This window comes from Alligator mississippiensis, chromosome 4 (assembly GCF_030867095.1).
Source record: "Alligator mississippiensis isolate rAllMis1 chromosome 4, rAllMis1, whole genome shotgun sequence".
NCBI lineage: Eukaryota > Metazoa > Chordata > Crocodylia > Alligatoridae > Alligator > Alligator mississippiensis.
Window position 1 is genome coordinate 82,916,786 of NC_081827.1, and position 17,777 is coordinate 82,934,562.

The 17,777-nt window shown below is 44.2% G+C and overlaps 1 protein-coding gene across 3 annotated transcripts in view; it reads right to left on the reverse strand.

Moving 5' to 3' along the window:
• Positions 1-17,777, reverse strand: part of MGAT4C (MGAT4 family member C) — a 753,010-nt gene that overhangs the window by 165,886 nt on the left and 569,347 nt on the right. For all 3 annotated transcript variants that reach the window (XM_059726138.1, XM_059726139.1, XM_014610898.3), the window contains one exon: positions 9,176-9,330. The gene's annotated coding sequence lies outside the window, so the exon portion shown is untranslated. The remainder of the gene's footprint in view (positions 1-9,175; positions 9,331-17,777) is intronic.

Consider the following 17,777-nt stretch of genomic DNA (forward strand, 5'->3'; position numbering starts at 1 on the left):
ACTGGGCCTTTAGGCCCACATGGTTTTGGTCTTGTTCAGCCCTTCTCTGGGCCTCTGAACCCAGGCAGTCCTGGCCCTTCCTAGTCCCTCACTGGTACTCTGTACCTACATGGTCCTGATCTCCCCTGGCCCATCACTGGGTCTGTAGACCCCCATGGTCCACATGGTCTTCCTTGACAAGTACTTTTCCATTGGGGTGTGCTCTCCTAGCCTTCCCCCTCCACAGGGTAACCCACAAGGCAGTCAGAGATGAGGCCTTCTGGTGCCCCATCCTCACTTTTCCCTGGAGTGGCCCATACTTGGCATTTCATGGAGGCTTCCCCGCCACAGGCAGCTCCACCATGCTAACCAGTTCCAGTTGGGTGCAGTTTCAGGCCTTACCCAGGACTGATCTTCAGGCCTACCCGATCTTATAGGTTTCTCTCTGGGCTCCCCCTTGATGTCCTATACCCCTGCTAAGCTGCTACCACTGAGCCCCCTGGCCCTGGGTCCATGTCCACTCTAAATCCTCCATCTCTGCCCCCTGCTCACTCATAGACCCCTGCTGTCCTTGATCCCTCCTCTTCAGAAAGCCTAGCACCAGCCATCATCATCCTGAGCTACCCACTGCTGTGCTCCCCCCACCACAAGAGCCTTTGGCCTTTCCTAGGCCCTGGCCCACCTCCAGGCAAGTTTAGACTCCAGGATCCCAGTTCCAACAGTCTCTCATGGTGCACTTTTTCATCCTTTGGCCCTTCCTGGGCCTTGGCCCCAGCTTGGACCACCTGAAGATTCCAGGGTCAGTCCCCAAGCAGCCAGCCCTCTCCTTTCTGTGGGTCCACCCTCTCAGGTCCCTCCATAGATCATTCCCTCTGTCTTTGGGCTCACCCAGAGCTCCCAATAGATCTTATTGCAGCCTCCTTTCCTTCTTGGGGCTCGTCCAGAACCCTCAATAGGTCCCTGTGCTCTGCCACACTCACTGGATTCATCCAGGACCTTTCCTAGGTCTCTCACACATCTGACCCTTTCTATCAGGGCTCTCCTAGATCCTCAACAGGCCCACTAACTCTCAGCCCCTCTTCCAGGGCCTGTCTGGCTCCTCACTAGGCCCCTGTCCACACAACCCATCTCTTTGGGCTGGCCTGGTCTCTCTCTTGGCCCCTGTACACACGGCCTGCTTCCTAGGGCTCATCTGGCCTCTCAGCAGGCCCCAGACTCAGCCGTCTTCTCTGGGTTCTGGAACCCACACTGGGCCCCCAGTAACCTCCTCCATCTCCTTAGTTCCTACCCAAACCTCCAAATATAACTCTCCTTGCTGGCAGTCAGAAGTGGCAAATTTTGTGCTGGGTGATGTTCCTCCACCAGCTGCCAAGGTGTTACTGCCAGACTTGCTCTCAGGCTTCAGGCTCATACCCAGCCCTCCTCCAGTCAGGTGTCTCCATGTCAATCAGGTGACTCCCTTTATCAGACCTGCTGGCCCCTGAGTCAGCTGACTCTCTATTTAGGCCTGAACCCACCTGCCAGTAGCTCAGCAGACTGTGTGACCTCTTGAAGTGGCACACTCATCTATAAAATCTTGTTCTTAATAGAGATCCTCTACTATATCTTAAGAGGATTTTATAATGTAAAACTGTAGTTACACGCACAACTGAAAAAAAGAGTCGGTTAAAAAAAGGTCCATATCTGTTATATCCTGTACCATCAAATCTGATGTTGGGTCTGACCTCTGCATTCCATTACTGGTGAATAGGGCTAGGAGCCAAAATCCTTGGATTGAATGATTTGGCAGAGGGCCACTAAAGTCAGAGCTCCATTGTCTGACATCAACTGAGTACCCAGCAAAAGTAGCCACAGTAACTGATCCAGAGATGTTTTTAATGAAGTGGGCTCATATTGATTCCATTCTCTCTGGGCCTTGGCAGAAAATTGTAGGCAAGATAAGGCTTTCCCATTTCCAAACTCTATACTCATTCATCATATATTCTTCAGTAAGGCAGAAAATAAGCCCTATGTATTGGAGAAAGACAGAGGAATAAGAATCACTAATGTACACTTGTACACTATAGAGAGGATATATTTGCTTTCAGTAAGGAAGAATATAATTAATACCATAATGTAGTCTATTTACAAAGACATTACCGTGATAAAAAACCTCATAAATAGTTCATAAATGTCAAAACTTGAAGCTTCTAACATCATAAAGCATTTTAATTTCATTTTTTACTCTTAGTGAAGTATTAGGATATACCCTCTCCTCACTGTTACTGAATTATGGTTGAAAACCAATCAAAGCTACAGCAGTTGACCTGAAAAATGTCTCATTGATTAGGGAACTACATAATTTTGTTCACAGTACAAACAATAATTTGAACTGCCTGCAGAGAAATGCAAAGATAATGTTATTTATTAGCAGAAGTAAAGTCCATGGTATTTTAAAGATAAAATATTTTTAAAATATGTAAACACACAGTAAGATACACACAAACTAGGTAACAGAGCATTCTTCACCTACAATCACATAACTAAAGAGAAAAGTAGTTAGCCATGTAAGTCTGAAGTAGGCAGAAGGCAGGGTGGCTCCTTAGGTCCCTGGAACATGTTCATTTAATGGTGCAATGAGATATGATTCCCAAATCTCAACAATCACATCTCCTGCCATGACACAAAATGCATGGCAGGACACACCATTTTGGGGTTGGGAATCAGATCACCCCAATCATGCCAGTACTACTGGCCAATGGAAGGGGAACCTAGGATCATAACTCTGGGCTCTCCCTGCTCTGGTAAATTGAAAGCTGGGTGCCCATAGCCTATCTTGAACTGGTGCTGTCCCAGGGCTGGGACCAACCATTAGTTGGTTGTGAGTCTCAGCCCCAGAACTGCACTGTAACTGGTGTGAGAATCTTGTACGGTCCTGGCACTGTCTGTTAGCTGATTATCAGCCTCAGGACCAGTTTTAGCACACTGGAGCCAGTTTGAGACTCTGGTGTGGTCCCAGAGCCTTGTGCACTAGGATGTCATTAAAACTTGTGTGAAACTCAGCTGCGGGTATGTTTTTTAAGGTCCTGGACAAGAGAGGTTCCCTGATCCTGGGGTCCCCATGCACTGGAGAGGTCAGAAAACCAGTATGCAGTTGTTCTGCACATGCAATTTTTAAAGGTCCCAGTGAATAGGGCCCCAGAATCAGGGGAACCTCACCCCAATCCTTCCGGGTGTGTCAAGTGCCTTGCTCCACAGCTCTTGGGGAGCTGTGGGGCAAAGCAGTTAACCTGATGGGTTGCAGGAAGCCTCAGGGGAACTAATGAGGTCCCCTCTATTCAACACCCTGAAAACAGTAGTGTGAAATCCAATGCAAGGCTGTTCCACATGGCTGCCAATTTGCTTTAAACCACCAGCAAAAAAATCATGGACATATTTTTTGGAATAATTTTGTGGTTGATTTCCCATTCTGTCACACCAGAATTGCCTCACATGGCCAGGGCAATATCCTCCAGTGGCCTTACAGACCAAGTCATTCAGAGAGGCAAGAGCTTATGGGCTAGGCAGAACTGGTTTAGGTCATCAGAAACTGGTTTAAACCTGTAACAGAACAGAAGTTCAGTGCACACAAATCAGTTGCAAAATGGCTGGAACTAATTTAAAATAAACCTGGTTGAATGTAGTATTAGATTTAACTGATTAGGGTCCGGTTTATGGAACTTCTGTCCATAAACTGGTTTATGGAACTTCTGTCCCAGAACCTTTCTAGTTTAAGTTAAATCAGTCCTTCAGCATCCTAGCATGCTTTTCAGCCCTGGACTGGGATGTGCTCTCTACTCCAGAGAGTAGGGCTGGCCTCGGACCTCTGCTCTCTAGCTGGAGCAGGGCCAGGGCGTGGCCAGATGCCGGCTTGGAATGGCCCCCTGAGGCAAACCGGGCAGGGAGGGGGCTTATTTCCTCCTCCCTCCCCTCTCCCTCTGGGACCCCAGCTGGAGTCTGCCTGGCCAAGACACAGCAGCCCCTGTCAGCCCTTCCCCCCCTCGCTGCTCCAGTGACAGGGGTGGGAGTGTGGCCAGATGACAGCCAGCATGATGAAGGTGGCAGGGAGGTGGTTTACTTCCCTCCTGCCAGCCCCTGCTGGTTCTTTAACAACTGCATGTCAAACCACTGCCTGCACAGCAAAGGTAACTAACACCTTGTTAAAATGTTAATCCAAGAGCCATCAAGACTGCAGTTTGGGGCTAACAGCTATGATTGTTTCTCAATTATTAATCTAGACTGTGTTTTCCTATCCAGAGACTGGCTGGAGGAAGGGACAAGATAGGGCCTTCTTAAGGAGAAGACTCCATCCTTTCCCACCACTGGCGATGCATAGTGGGTGCATGTGCACCCCCTGAGGTTGATGATGCACACCCTGACAGTGCCGGTGGTGCCTGCAGGTGGTTCCTACTTGTCACCCCTGCACCTCCCAGCTGCTGACACTACTGGCGGCATCTGCAGTCGGTCGCTGATCACCACTGGCCACCACTGACACTGCTGGTGGCATCTGCAGGTGGTCACTGACCACTGGTCAGTGCTTGCCACCCCCCCCACCCCCAATGACACTGCCGTGGCCACCTGCAGGAGCTCCCTGCTCATCACCGCCACGCCCCAGCCACCGCCGCCTCTGGGCAGTCACTGTGCTCCATCAGCCTCTGAGGGAACATGTTGTTCATGCCTCCCACCTCTGACAGAGACTAAAGTAAACAGTTGATAAGGGGTGATGGAGGGGGCATGATTCTCCTCAGTTCCTCTGGGCCATAGGGGAGGAGGAAGAGGCTGGGGAACCAGGCTGGTCCTGTGCCACATATGAGCACAAGCTCTGCAGGACCAGACTGAGAAGCGGGAGGTGTAGGCAAAGACCTGGCACAATCATCACATGTGTACTGGAGACAGAGCTAAGGGAGCATGAGAGGGTTGCATACAGCTTGAGCTAGTATGACAAAAAATGCATTGAGCTATACTTACTTTATAAATCAGAAGCTGTAAAAGGTGGGAGACTGGAATGCCTCACGGAGGTCTTGTCTTTTTGGTTTATTGCATTCCAATTAAGGTAGACTAAGTTGTGTGTGATCTCACTGTGTTTTACTGGGCTGGATCTTAGATTAGGCAGTGGTTTTTGATTGCTCTGTCATGTGCTTGAGGTTGCAAAGTGCTGTGTTCAATACATGCTCACTTCAGAGATAGGGCTATTTTTGTTCAAGCTTTTATTAATTCAATGCCTACCTTTTTCCCCACTCTACCTCCTCAATCTGGCAGCTGCTGCCCCCCTTCCTTCAAGTGGGGTTGGGGGCAGAAGCCTGGAAGGCACTCCTCCACCACTGTAGACCTGGGCCCCCATCCCAGAATGTTAGCCCCAGGCTGGTGCCTAGCCACAGCCCCTCCACTCCAGCAGGGAGGGGGAAAAAGTCTCTCTTCCCTTCCCTTTGGCAGTGGCTGGCAGGCATGCCCTAGCACCCCCTAGTTTCTGGCTTGAGCGACTCCAGGCACGAGGCTTCATTTTCTGCATCAAAAATGAATGTCTGTCCATTTGCTAATCAGCTCAAGTTGCACAACTTAGACTAACCTGCAAAGACTGAATTGATTCAGCCTTGGGCTTTTTAACTGTCTGTACCAAGCCTTGTAGGCTACAGCCTATTTTATCAAACTTCATCACAGATTGGCACCCAAGGAGGGTGACTTGAGACCCTCTGGTTTAGAATATGGATAGAACGTGGTGAAGAGAATATAACTGGAGAAGTCTATTACAGACATCCTAACAAGGAGGAAGAGCTTGACCACAAATTCACTATGGAACTGGCAGAGACTGCATGCTCTTGGTGTATGATCATCACATGCTCTTGGTGTATGGACTTCAACTACCCTGACATCTCATGGGAAGAGCATTAAGCCAAATCTGATCGGCCATGAAGTTTCTTCACTTGCACTGATCAGTTCTATTTGATTCAAGAGGTCTACGGGCCAACAAAAGGTAAGAGGCTTCAGGATCTGGTATTGGCCAAAGGGGATAATCTAGTCAGTGACTTGAGGATCAAAGGGAAGCTTGGTGATAGCGATCATAAGTTGATCACTTTCGCTATCCATTGCAAAGCTGGCAAATCAGTCAGCAATGCAGAAATCCTCAACTTTAGAAAAGCTGACTTTCACAAGCTCAGGAGGTTGGTTATTGAGGCCCTGAGAGACCATGATCTGAGAGGGAGAGGAGTTCACAATGAGTGGTTGCTCCTTAAGGACATGATCCTAAAAACACAAGGGAAGTCCATTCCAGCACATAGGAAAGATAGCAAAAGGAATGGGAGATCCCGTTGGCTCAACAGGGAACTCATGGACCTCCTGAATCTGAAAAGAGAAGCTTATAAGGGATGGAAGTTGGGAACTACCACTAAAGATGATTATGCAGCACTGGTCTGCACCTGTAGGGAGTTAACCAGAAAAGCTAAGGCTGAAACTGAACTCTAACTGGCTACAGGAATCAAGGACAATAAAAAGTCCTTCTTCAAACATATGGAAAGTCAGGAAAAAAAAAAAAAAACAAGGGCAAAATCAGACCCTTGCTGAACCAAATGGGGCAGCTGACAACTGACACCCAGGAGAAAGCTAATCTTCTCAACAATTACTTTGCGTAGATTTTCCACAAGCCCAAGGGGATCACCCTGCCTGACAAGACACAGGACTACCAGAGTAAGGGTGATCACATGCCTATAATTGGCGAAGATCTTGTGAGGAATCAGCTTGAGAGGCTGGACATCCACAAGTCAGCTGGCTTGGATGGAATGCACCTAAGAGTGCTAAAAGAGTTAGCTGACATCATAGAATGGTGAGGAGATTTGAGAACTTGTGGCACTCAGGAGACATTTCAGAAGATTGGAAGAGGGACAATATGGTGCCTGTCTTCAAGAAAGGAAGGAAGGAAGATCCAGGGAACTACAAGCCAATTAGTTTGACCTCAGTCCCTGAAAAGATCTTGGGAAAAGTCATCAAAGAAACTATCAAACACAGGCTAACGGAAGGCAACATTCCAAGAGACAGCCAACATGTCTTCATTGTGGGTAGGCCTTGCCTGACCAACCTCATTTCCTTCTATGACCAGGTGATGCATCACCTGGACAAGGGAGAAGAGGTTGATGTCATATATTTAGATTTCAAAATAGCCTTTGACTTGGTCTCCCACGATGTCCTCATGGTAAAATTGGGGAACCGTGGCCTCAACAACCTTATGATCTGATGGCTGGGAAACTGGCTCTGTGGTCAGACTCAGAGAGTTATAGTCGATGGAACCAAGTCACCATGGTGCGTGGTGACCAGTGGCATTCTCCAGGGCTAAGTACTCAGAGTAGTACTCTTTAATATATTCATAAATGATCTGGATTTAGGTGTCAGAAGTGGACTGGCTAAGTTTGCAGACAACACCAAATTATGGGGCAGTGCTCTTATGCTACAGGATAGGCTGGCAATTCAGGACAACCTGGACAGGCTCACAAGGTGGGTGGATCAAAACCTGATGACATTCAACATGGAGAAATGCAAGGTGAGAAAAAACCCATATCATATTTATAGGCTTGGCAGTGCTACACTCACTACCACCATGACCAAAAGAGACTTGGGGGGTCATGATTGACCACAAGATGAACATGAGCCACCAAGGGGATGCTGCAGCTGGCAAAGAAAATAAAACTCTGGTTTGCATCTACTGATCCATCTCAAGACCCAAGAAATCATCTTCCTGCTTTACTTGGCCTTGGTGAGGCCACAGCTGGAGTTCTGCATCCAATTCTGGGCTCTGCACTTTAAAAAGGATGTGGAAAAGCTCGAGAGAGTCCAGAGGAAAGCTACATGCATGATTAGAGGTCAAGAGAACAGGCCTTATGAGGAGAGGCTGAGAGGCATGGGACTCTTTACTCTGGAGAAGTGAAGGCTCAGGGGTGACTTGTTGGCAGCCTATAAGTATATAAGGGGTGTGCATCATGAACTGGGAGAACGTCTGTTCACCCAGGCACTCCAAGGGAAGACAAATTGTAACGGTCACAAACTGCTGGAAGACTGTTTTAGACTGGACATAAGGAAAAACCTCCTTACCATCCAAGCCTCCAGAGTCTGGAACAGACTCACCACAGAAGTGTTGCAAGCACCTACTCTGGATACCTTTAAGAAATGCTTTGATGCTTATTTTGCTGGGGTAATCTGACCCCAGCTGACTTCTTACCCCTTGGGCAGGGGATGGACCTGATGATCTCATGAGATCCCTTCCAGTCCTAATGTGTATGAAATCAAATGAAATAAGCTGTAGCTTACAAAGGCTCAGGTCTCTGAAAAAGTTGGTCTATAAGGGCATTTATACACGTGCTCCTGGAGATACATGTGCTCATTGAATGTGCTTTAGTTAAAGTGCCCCCACCACCATTTTTCAGTGCGGAGACGCTGATACACATGATGCTGGAGTCCGCTGAAGCACAATAATTACCATGCTCCAACAGACTTGATTAATTGAGTCTGCTTCAACACACTAATTACAGCACATCAAAGTAGCCTTAATACATGTCTATAGGCACCCTAAGGTGCTACTCTACCCTGTCCTACCTTCTGCCTAACTTAGGAAGTAAAGATGTTATTTTCCACCTGAGGGATGTAGAATGGAGAGGAATAAATGGTAGACCCAAACCTGCCAGCTGTATTCATTTGGATTAGTATATTGATGATTTTTATAGGATTATATAAAGTACAGAATTTGATTGAGAGAAAAACAGTTTCAATCCAGGTTGTTATTTTGGGGGTTTTTTTAATGTTGATTCAGGACATCCATTTAAAATACTGAAATTTTAAAGAAAAAAAAAAGCTGGATTATATTTCCACTGAAATGGAGCATTTTTATATTCCTGACTCAAAAAAATGTCATTTGAGGGGTTTTTTTTATAGATCTGACCAACAATGTATCATCTTGGACTAGACAGCTGCTTGGCTATACCAACTCTTTAGTGATGAAACTTAAAAAGAACCTTACAAAAACTGAAAACCTGGTCATGTTACTAAAGATGAGTATAAGATAAAAGTATGTAGAAACAAAATTAGAAACATCAATGTCAAATTAAGATACAGCTATAACAGGAGACAAAAAGGTAACAAAAAAGCATTCTAAAAATATGTTAAAAGAAAGAAAATGAGCCAAAGAAATTGTAGATACCTTACTGAATGTGGAGGTGAAGCTAATAATGAACACCGTGGAGAAGGCTGACATGTTCAATGCCTTTTTTTATTTCAGTCTTCACAAAAAAGGTCAATTGTCAGATGACAAGCACAGTTAGCATCAAAGGGGTGCAGGGAGGGTCAGTACTCAGCCTATAATAAGAAAAAAAAGTTAGTGATTACTTAGGTAAGGTAGAGGTTTTCAAATCAGCAGGACAGAAGATTCCTCTTAGAATGCTTCAGCAATTAATTGGCTGAAGTAACCACAGAGCCATTGGCTATTAACTTGGAGAACTCATGGAGGATGGTGAGATCACAAAAGATTACAAAAGGATGAATAAGGTGCCCATCTTTAATAAAAGGAAAAATGACAAGTTGGAGATTTACAGGCCAGTCAGTCAAACTTTAATTCAGGGAAAGATACAGAAGCATATAATCTGGCAATCAAGTTGTAAGCACCCAAGGGAATAAACAATGCAAAAAGTATTATATTTTTTCATATACCACAAACCCCCAAGAACAACATGCAGATTATTTTTGGATGACAGAATGTAGATTTTTTTTTAGAGTCACAGCAGAGAGAGTACAGCATGCAGTAACTCACCGTCAGTGAGTTAATGGGCTGCCTCAGGAAAAAGTTTCAGCTGTTCAGCCAAAACTGATGTCAATTCAGCAGTGACTATGACAGGGTTAAAGATGGATTCCACCATTACTTCTTGCTGGCCCAGAGAAAAGTACAGTGTCTCCATGCTTCTTTTCCAGAAAAGAAAGTCAGTTTAGAACAGGCACCCCAATTTGGTAGGCCTGTTTTTTGGGGGAAAAGGGTGTATGTGATATGTGAGTAAATATAATAACCCACAAGGATTTGAGAAGGAAATGGCAGTGCTTCCACCCTGAACTGAGTGAACAGAGAAGCTAGTACCCCCTTAGGTGGATGTCAGGTTTTTTGTAACATAATAGATGAGTTTATTCTTAGTTTATTTCATGTAGGCTATTCGGATTTTGGCAATTACTTTTTTAGACATTTTTGGTATGGTGCTCTAAATTGCAGAATGGTGATTTATAAAAAATTGTGTATTATAAAATCCTCAGCTTTTACATTTCAGTAATGGTAGTAAACTGAACCAATGCAAACTAGGATGGATAACTTGTAGAAACCAATGTTAATGCCACAATAATAGAAAACTTTAACAATTGTATCATTAAGAATGCAGTAATAAAGTGGTAATGTGTTTGACTTTTATAATGGCAATGATAAAGACAGCCTTGCAGAGAATTAATAACTTTATATGGCAATTCCAGGATAAAAGTCACTGATAATATTAAGTAAATGAGGACATAAAAGTGGTTGACCAGGCAAGCTAATGCTTTTCATTAAGCATAAAAAAAACCTTGCTTGAAAATGACCCGGATATTATAACCATTTATTTTGTTGGCCAGACACACACAAAGATTCATGATTATGACCAAAATTTGAAACAGAAACATGTGTTTTGCAAAAGAGTGCGGCAAAAAGCATTTGGCAAAATAAATGTCTTGACATGTTCATTAAGTTTTTATTGAACTTTGCCAGAATGCTCTCTTACACAATCCTGCCTTCTCCTGCATCAGTGTCTGATCAGATACTCTGATGGAATTTAAAGGGTTCATATTTTAGCAACAAATGCAACATTATTTACACATCCTCTCAAAGCTGAGGATTTTATAATACACAAATATATATAAATCACCATTCTGCAATTTAGAGCAGTATACCAAAAATGTCTAAAAAAGTAATTGCCAAAATCCAAATAGTCTACATCAAACAAACTAAGAATAAACTCATCTATTATGTTACAAAAGACCTGGCATCCACCTGAGGGGGTACAAGAGTGGAGGAAGGCTGTGATTTTTCTGGTGCCATTTTGTTGTAACTGATGCTGAATGCTGGCTTTTTACGGGGCAGTAGAGAATAAAACTTGTTTCCATTTTGTATGATCCTAAAGTATTTCAGCACTATAATAGAAAAGTAGGGCTGGAACACACCCCAACAAGGTCATGTAGCCCAGGCCCCTGCTCAAGGCAGGTTTATCGCTGACTAAACCATCTCACCTCAGCATCTAACCTACTCCTGAAAACTTCCACAGTTTCTCTATGTTGCCTGTTCCAATGCCTGACCACACTCATAGTCAGAAAGTCCTAATCTCCACACTCTATTTCTCCTGCTGTAGTTTGACACTCTTGTTTCTAGTCTGTACCCTTAGGCTACAGAGAGAAGTCCATTTCCATCTTCTCTATGATGGCTCTTCATGTATTTGAAGGCTTATCAAACCCACCCTCAGTCTTCTTCTCACCAGACTAAAATTCCCAGGTCTTTCAGGTTTTCTTCACAACTCTTTCCTTCCAGGCTCCTAATCATTTTTGTTGCTCTACACAAGACTCTTTCCAAATTGTCTACTCCTTTCCTGAAGTGTGAGACCCAACACTGGACAAAGTACTCCAAGTGAGGCCTCACCGTTGCCCAATAGAGAAGAATTACTTCCCTTGATTTGCAAGTGACACATCTGATAATAGAACCCAGTATATTGTTAGGGTTTTTTTTCTGTGCAAGAAGAGCACGCTCTTGGCTCATATTCAGTTAATGTCTGCTATAACCTCCAGGTCCTCCTCTGCAGTACTGCAGTCAAGCCACCCATTCACCAGTCTGTATTTATGTATGTAATTTTTCTGTCCTAAATGCAGGAATTTGCACTTGCATGTGTTCATTCACAGTTGATTGTTTGCAGATTATGGATGCTAGCTCTACCCACTGGGGTATTTGCCACTCCATCCAACTTGGTGTGGTCCACGATTTTGCTAATGGTACCCTTGGTTCCATCATCAAAATCATCACGTAGTGGGTTGGGGACTTGTTTAGCTCAAACAGTCCATAAACTTCACACAGCTCTTCATTTCTTCATGGACCATCACAGCCTCTCATGGACCGTCACAGACATAAATCAGAACTCAACACCTCAAACTTAGGGTAGACAGTACAGGTAGCATTCAAAGTCCTGAATCTTCTCCAGCTTCTGAGAAGTTGCCTCCATTTTGCTTTCTCCACATTGATTTCTTCCTTCTCAGTCTTTCTCTGACTCAGTTTCCTGATGTGGTGTTGCTGCTTCTGGTCTTGCAGTCCCTGGTCTTCTCCCAGACCCTGTGAGAGTGTCCTGGTCTGGTGTTGCAGCTGCTAACCTAGCACCTTTCCTATCTCTCTCCATCTTCTGCAGTCTTCCCTCTCCTCTTCTTCCTCTCTCTCTGTGGGTGTCTTTATCTTCCTTTGAACATCCTATTATTCATATCAGCTGGCCCAGTCCACCTGGAAGACATGTAATCAAGCTTCGCTGCTTACAGCTAGGCTGTAGTCTCTGCAAGCCTGCAGTCTCCTCTCCTGCAGCCTGATGTGTTCAGCCTACTTCCAGACCTTATTAGCCAGTAGTGCAGACTAGTGATGATATTAAACAATACCAAACCCAGGACAGACCCCTGGGGGATCCTACTTGATACTTCCTCCCAACTTGAGATTAGGCCATTTATGACTGCTTATTAAACAAGATGAACCATTCAGTTATGTATCTGCCTTACCTTACTTTTGTCTAGTAGTAGTTCCTTAGCACATTAATGAGAATGTTGTGAGAGAGTGTCAAAAGTTTTTCTAAAGTCAAGGTATATCACATCCACTCTTCTCCTCCCATCCACAGAGCCTCTCACCTTATTGAGAAAGTAAATCAGGTTGGTCAAGCGTGACTTCCTGCTAATGAATCCATGCTGGCTGGCCCTGATCACCTTGTTTTTCTCTAGGTGCTTCAAAATAGATTCCTTGAGGACCTGCTCCATGATCTTTCCTGGTATAGAGAACAGTCTTGCTTGTCTGTAGTTCCCAGATCCTCCATCTCCCCTTTCTTAAAGCTCTTACTACATTAAATTGAGTCTGCTAGAGCGTGGTAATTTCCATACTCCAGCAGACTCCAGCATCACATGTATCACATTTCTGTGCTGAAAAATGGTGGTGGGGGCACCTTAATTAAAGCTTGTTCAATAAGCCTTAGTTAAAGCACCCCTGCCAGCATTTTTCAGTGTGGGGACACTGATACACGTGACACTTCAGGTGCTTTAATTGGAGCAGCTCTCGGAGCTGCTCTAATTAAAGTGCCCCTCCACCCCCACTCCTGGAGCAGGTGTATAAATGTCCTATGGTAGGAAGCATAAGTCAGAATAGGAATGAGAGCCTGGAGACTCTGGCTGCTGTTGCAGCAGGAGCTATGGGGGAGATTTGCCATTGGGTGGTAGCCCAAGGGCCACAACTTAACTCCTCAGCCTGCCTGCTGCTAATTAGATAGCCCTGTCCTAGGACATTACAACTTTCTCATATCCTCTGCTTCCTCATAAACCCTGTGACATACCCTGACCCCTGATGTGGTCAAGTGTCTTTAAGAAACACATTTGGAGGGCCTCTCACACCTTTAGTCCCATACCCCTCTGACTCTTAGACAGCTATTTACATCTGGGAACAGACTGAGATGCTCTAAAGGCCACCTCCCTGACCTATGTTGCCTCACCTTTACCTGTCTCACCTAGTTCTTGAAGGGATGTTGCTAGCTAGAAGACCCTTGTCCCATTATGAGCTCAGAAATTTTAGATCCCCCCTGCTTGTACAATCCAATACTCTGAAATCATAGTTATAATTGACAATAAGTATGTGATAAAAGATAACAGAAAGATGCAACAAGGGACATAAGAAATCACTAACCATATTTTAGATACAGGAAGAGATATAAGAACAAACAAACAACAGAAAATATCATAACCACACTCTGACCTTACTCTTCATCTTAGGCCCAAGAATGTAGCTTCTACTCAGCCCACTAACTGAGGACTAAAAGGTTTCTCTATGCCCAAGGAAACTAAAGACAAAAAATATCTTGTCTGGCAAGGTTTAAGTAAGGCTTCTTATCTGGCTATTTACATATATTATCTACCTGATTCCTGGGGATGTTGTGTGCTTTGATACATATTCAGTCATTAAATCTTCAGTAAACAATTGTTTTAATACCCTCCCCCCCATCTGCAGTTAAAGTATGGGCACTTTTACCCCAGACGTGTATTGCAGACTTACCTAATTAGCTCCACAGTAAACATTCCCAGCACATGCAGTGCTATTAGGAAACAGTGAGCTTATTAACCCCACTGTAGGTTAGTACTTGTAAACATAAGTACTATCCTAGGGCAGTATTCGTTAGTGCGCAGCAACGCATGTGTAGACACAGACAGGACTGGTTTGGGCACGAGGGTGCTTCAGTGTGGGTGCTGCCTGCTGGCTAGCACCCTTGTGCCCAAGCCAGCCCTTCTATAGCATGTTGAGATGGGTTGGACCAGCCACGGTTGGCAGGCTGACCCCCTGGGCTCCCTGCCAGTTGGTCCTACTCTGACCCAGCTTCATGTGCTGCATCCCTGGGCACATATTCAAACATGGTGCCCAGGGGAAATAAACCCTGGCATGATGTACACTAGTGTTTATTGCTGTGCATGAATTGCATGTGTAGCTGCACCTAATAGGAATGGTCTTGTTCTCAGTGCTTGTGATGATACAAAATATCATGAATTAAATTAAATAATTTCCACTACACACAGTAGATTTTGGTTTCACTTAGGGAACAGACTTTGTTTATAGACTGCACCAGTAGTGAACTTCAGGCAGTAAGTATGCATGGCTTTTTTTCCCCTTTAAAAAACATTTTTTCCTAAGTAGAAATTTACTTCATTTTTTTTTAATTCTCTGCTTATGCTTCTAATAATACTGTAACCTCCTAATGTATTTTTCTGAATGTAATAATGCTCAGAACTCTTTCAGCTATAGGAACTTGTGAGATGTGCTGAGCTAGACCTGTGAACTATTTTTTACACTTACTTTCCTGTGTATCCAGGTACTTAAGGGTACATAGAGAAATCACATGGAATAAGGTGTTATATATTGAGTCAGGGTACAAACACCAGAGTATATGTGAGACTTAATTGGTACAGACAACCTTGAACAGGTTCTCCATACAGGACTAAAGTTTAGTCCTAAAGAATATCTTTTAGCAGTTTTCCAAACAGTAAAATGTATATTACCTCAGACTACATCACATGTGAAATAAGTTAAATCAATGGGATATGGGTGTGGGGGAATTCAGCCAATATGAAATGAAGAAAAAAAATCCATGAGGAATGTAATAATGTAACTGTGTAAATGGTTAATTTAACAAGGCACGGGCTAATTTAACAAGGCCTAATTTGTTCCTTTTTCTCAATTCAGAGCTTTCATATGTGAGTTTATGAACCTGGTGTGTAGGCCAAAATAGCTGCAATTGTGTCTGATTTAACTTGCCTATTCAGTGACTGAATCTTTTTTTTTTCAGACATGGATGTTTCTTCCCCATGTTCAAATATGGCTGACAATCCAATTCCTGGAACTAACTTCAGGGATCATGCTCTTCATCTTAGGTATGATAAAATACCCAATGCCTCAAAGAATGTCAAGGTCAAGAAGATTTCAAAATTTTGTGATCACAAAAGCTGAAAAGCTGAAAATTCAGTGCAGCATTGTTAATCTGATCTCATTTTATCTTGAATAAATGAGTGTCCACTGTACCTAAGCCTTAAGATTCTGAGTGACTATACATTAGGTGAAAAACAGAGTCTATGGAGGTAGTGACTTCCCATGTCAGTAGTTAACATCAATGTAGAAAAAAGTTAAAATCTCATACTTCACTATTCGGGAGTTTTTTGGTGGGGTCAGCCATATTGGCTTGGGGGTATATGATAGACAGAGTCTTTGGTTCGAGTTGCTATCTTTTAATAGGCCAACTTGGAGGAGGGTTGCTCTTTCTAGCAAGGTTTCAGATAACACAATATCCTTTTTCAAGCTAAGTGGAGTGCAGAAGGGGGTGACTCCCCTGCATATACTGGGGAATGCATCAGTAGTCTACTATTGGTCTACTATTCAACTACTGACAGATTCCCCAGTATATACAGGGAAGTCACCACCTTCTTCACTCCACTTAGCTTGAAAAAGGATACTGTGTTATCCTAAAGCTTGCTAGAAACATCAACCCACTTCCAAGATTGTCTAATAAAAGATATCAACTTGAACCAAAAGACTCTGTCTATCATACTTCACTATTGATAGAGTAAGCTGCTCTGTTTTAGATTATCCACAGTGGCATGACACTCTTTCAGCAGTGTATAATTGAATTTAAATGCCACAATGGCAACATAGAGAGTTGCAAAGCAGAGACTATGTAGGACAGTTGAAAACCTGTAGGTAGCATGAAATCAGTGGCTCAGGTAATGGCTCTATAGTATTTATTTTGCATATGCTGGCAGGCTCTTCAAAGGATTATTTATTTTGCATATGCTGGCAGGATCTTCAGAGGTTCCCCTTTGAACTTCTATTTACTAAGCACAACTCTTTGCAAGGTTAGCTATGAGGCTACTGAAAATGGGTGCTTATTTTACCTATTGCTTTGTTATGGAACAGTGCAATGGGACTGCCAGGATCAGGCAACAAATGAAACATCATTAGTGTTTTGTTTATAGTATCTTATGCTATAACACAATGTGGCACAGTGAAAGTCATCTCCCATGGAAAATTATTAGATATTAATTCTAGGTTTCCACATCCCATTTTCAAAAAGGATGTGGAGAAGCTTGAGAGAGTCCAGAGAAGAGCCACGCGCATGATCAGGGGTCAGGGAAGCAGACCCTACGATGACAGGCTGAGAGCCCTGGGGCTCTTTAGCCTGGAAAAGCGCAGGCTCAGGGGTGATCTGATGGCCACCTACAAGTTTATCAGGGGTGATCACCAGTATCTAGGGGAACGTTTGTTCACCAGAGCGCCCCAAGGGATGACGAGGACGAATGGTCACAAACTACTACAAGATCGTTTCAGGCTGGACATAAGGAAGAATTTCTTTACTGTCCGAGCCCCCAAGGTCTGGAACAGCCTGCCGCCGGAGGTTGTTCAAGCGCCTTCATTGAACACCTTCACGATGAAACTGGATGCTTATCTTGCTGGGATCCTATGACCCCAGCTGACGTCCTGCCCTTTGGGCGGGGGGCTGGACTCGATGATCTTCTGAGGTCCCTTCCAGCCCTAATATCTATGAAATCTATGAAATCTATGAAATAACTGAGTTTTCACTTTGGAGGAGGAAGGAGGAAAGATGCATATCACTAGGGCTATGTGAAATTTTGCCAGGTGTTTTCTTTCAAAGCTGTTTCGATGCATTTTGACCTCAAAACAGTGAAATTGGAATGAAACCAAAGACTTTGAAACAGCTTCAAAATGAAACAAGGGCACTCAAAATGCTTTGAAAGTTTCAAGTTTTGAAGCTGGGCTTCTCTGGCTTTAGCACTGGTCCCAGGCAGCAGAGGCAGCCTCCACTCATCTGGTGCACAGATCCAGGGGCTCATACCCCTGGGTGGAGTCCAGCATAGCCCGGCAGCTCTCCCAGGGGTGTGAGCCCCCAGATCTGTGCCCTGGATCACAGCAGGCTGCCTCTTCTACCTGGGAACGGTGCTGGATGCGGGCTGTACCCAGC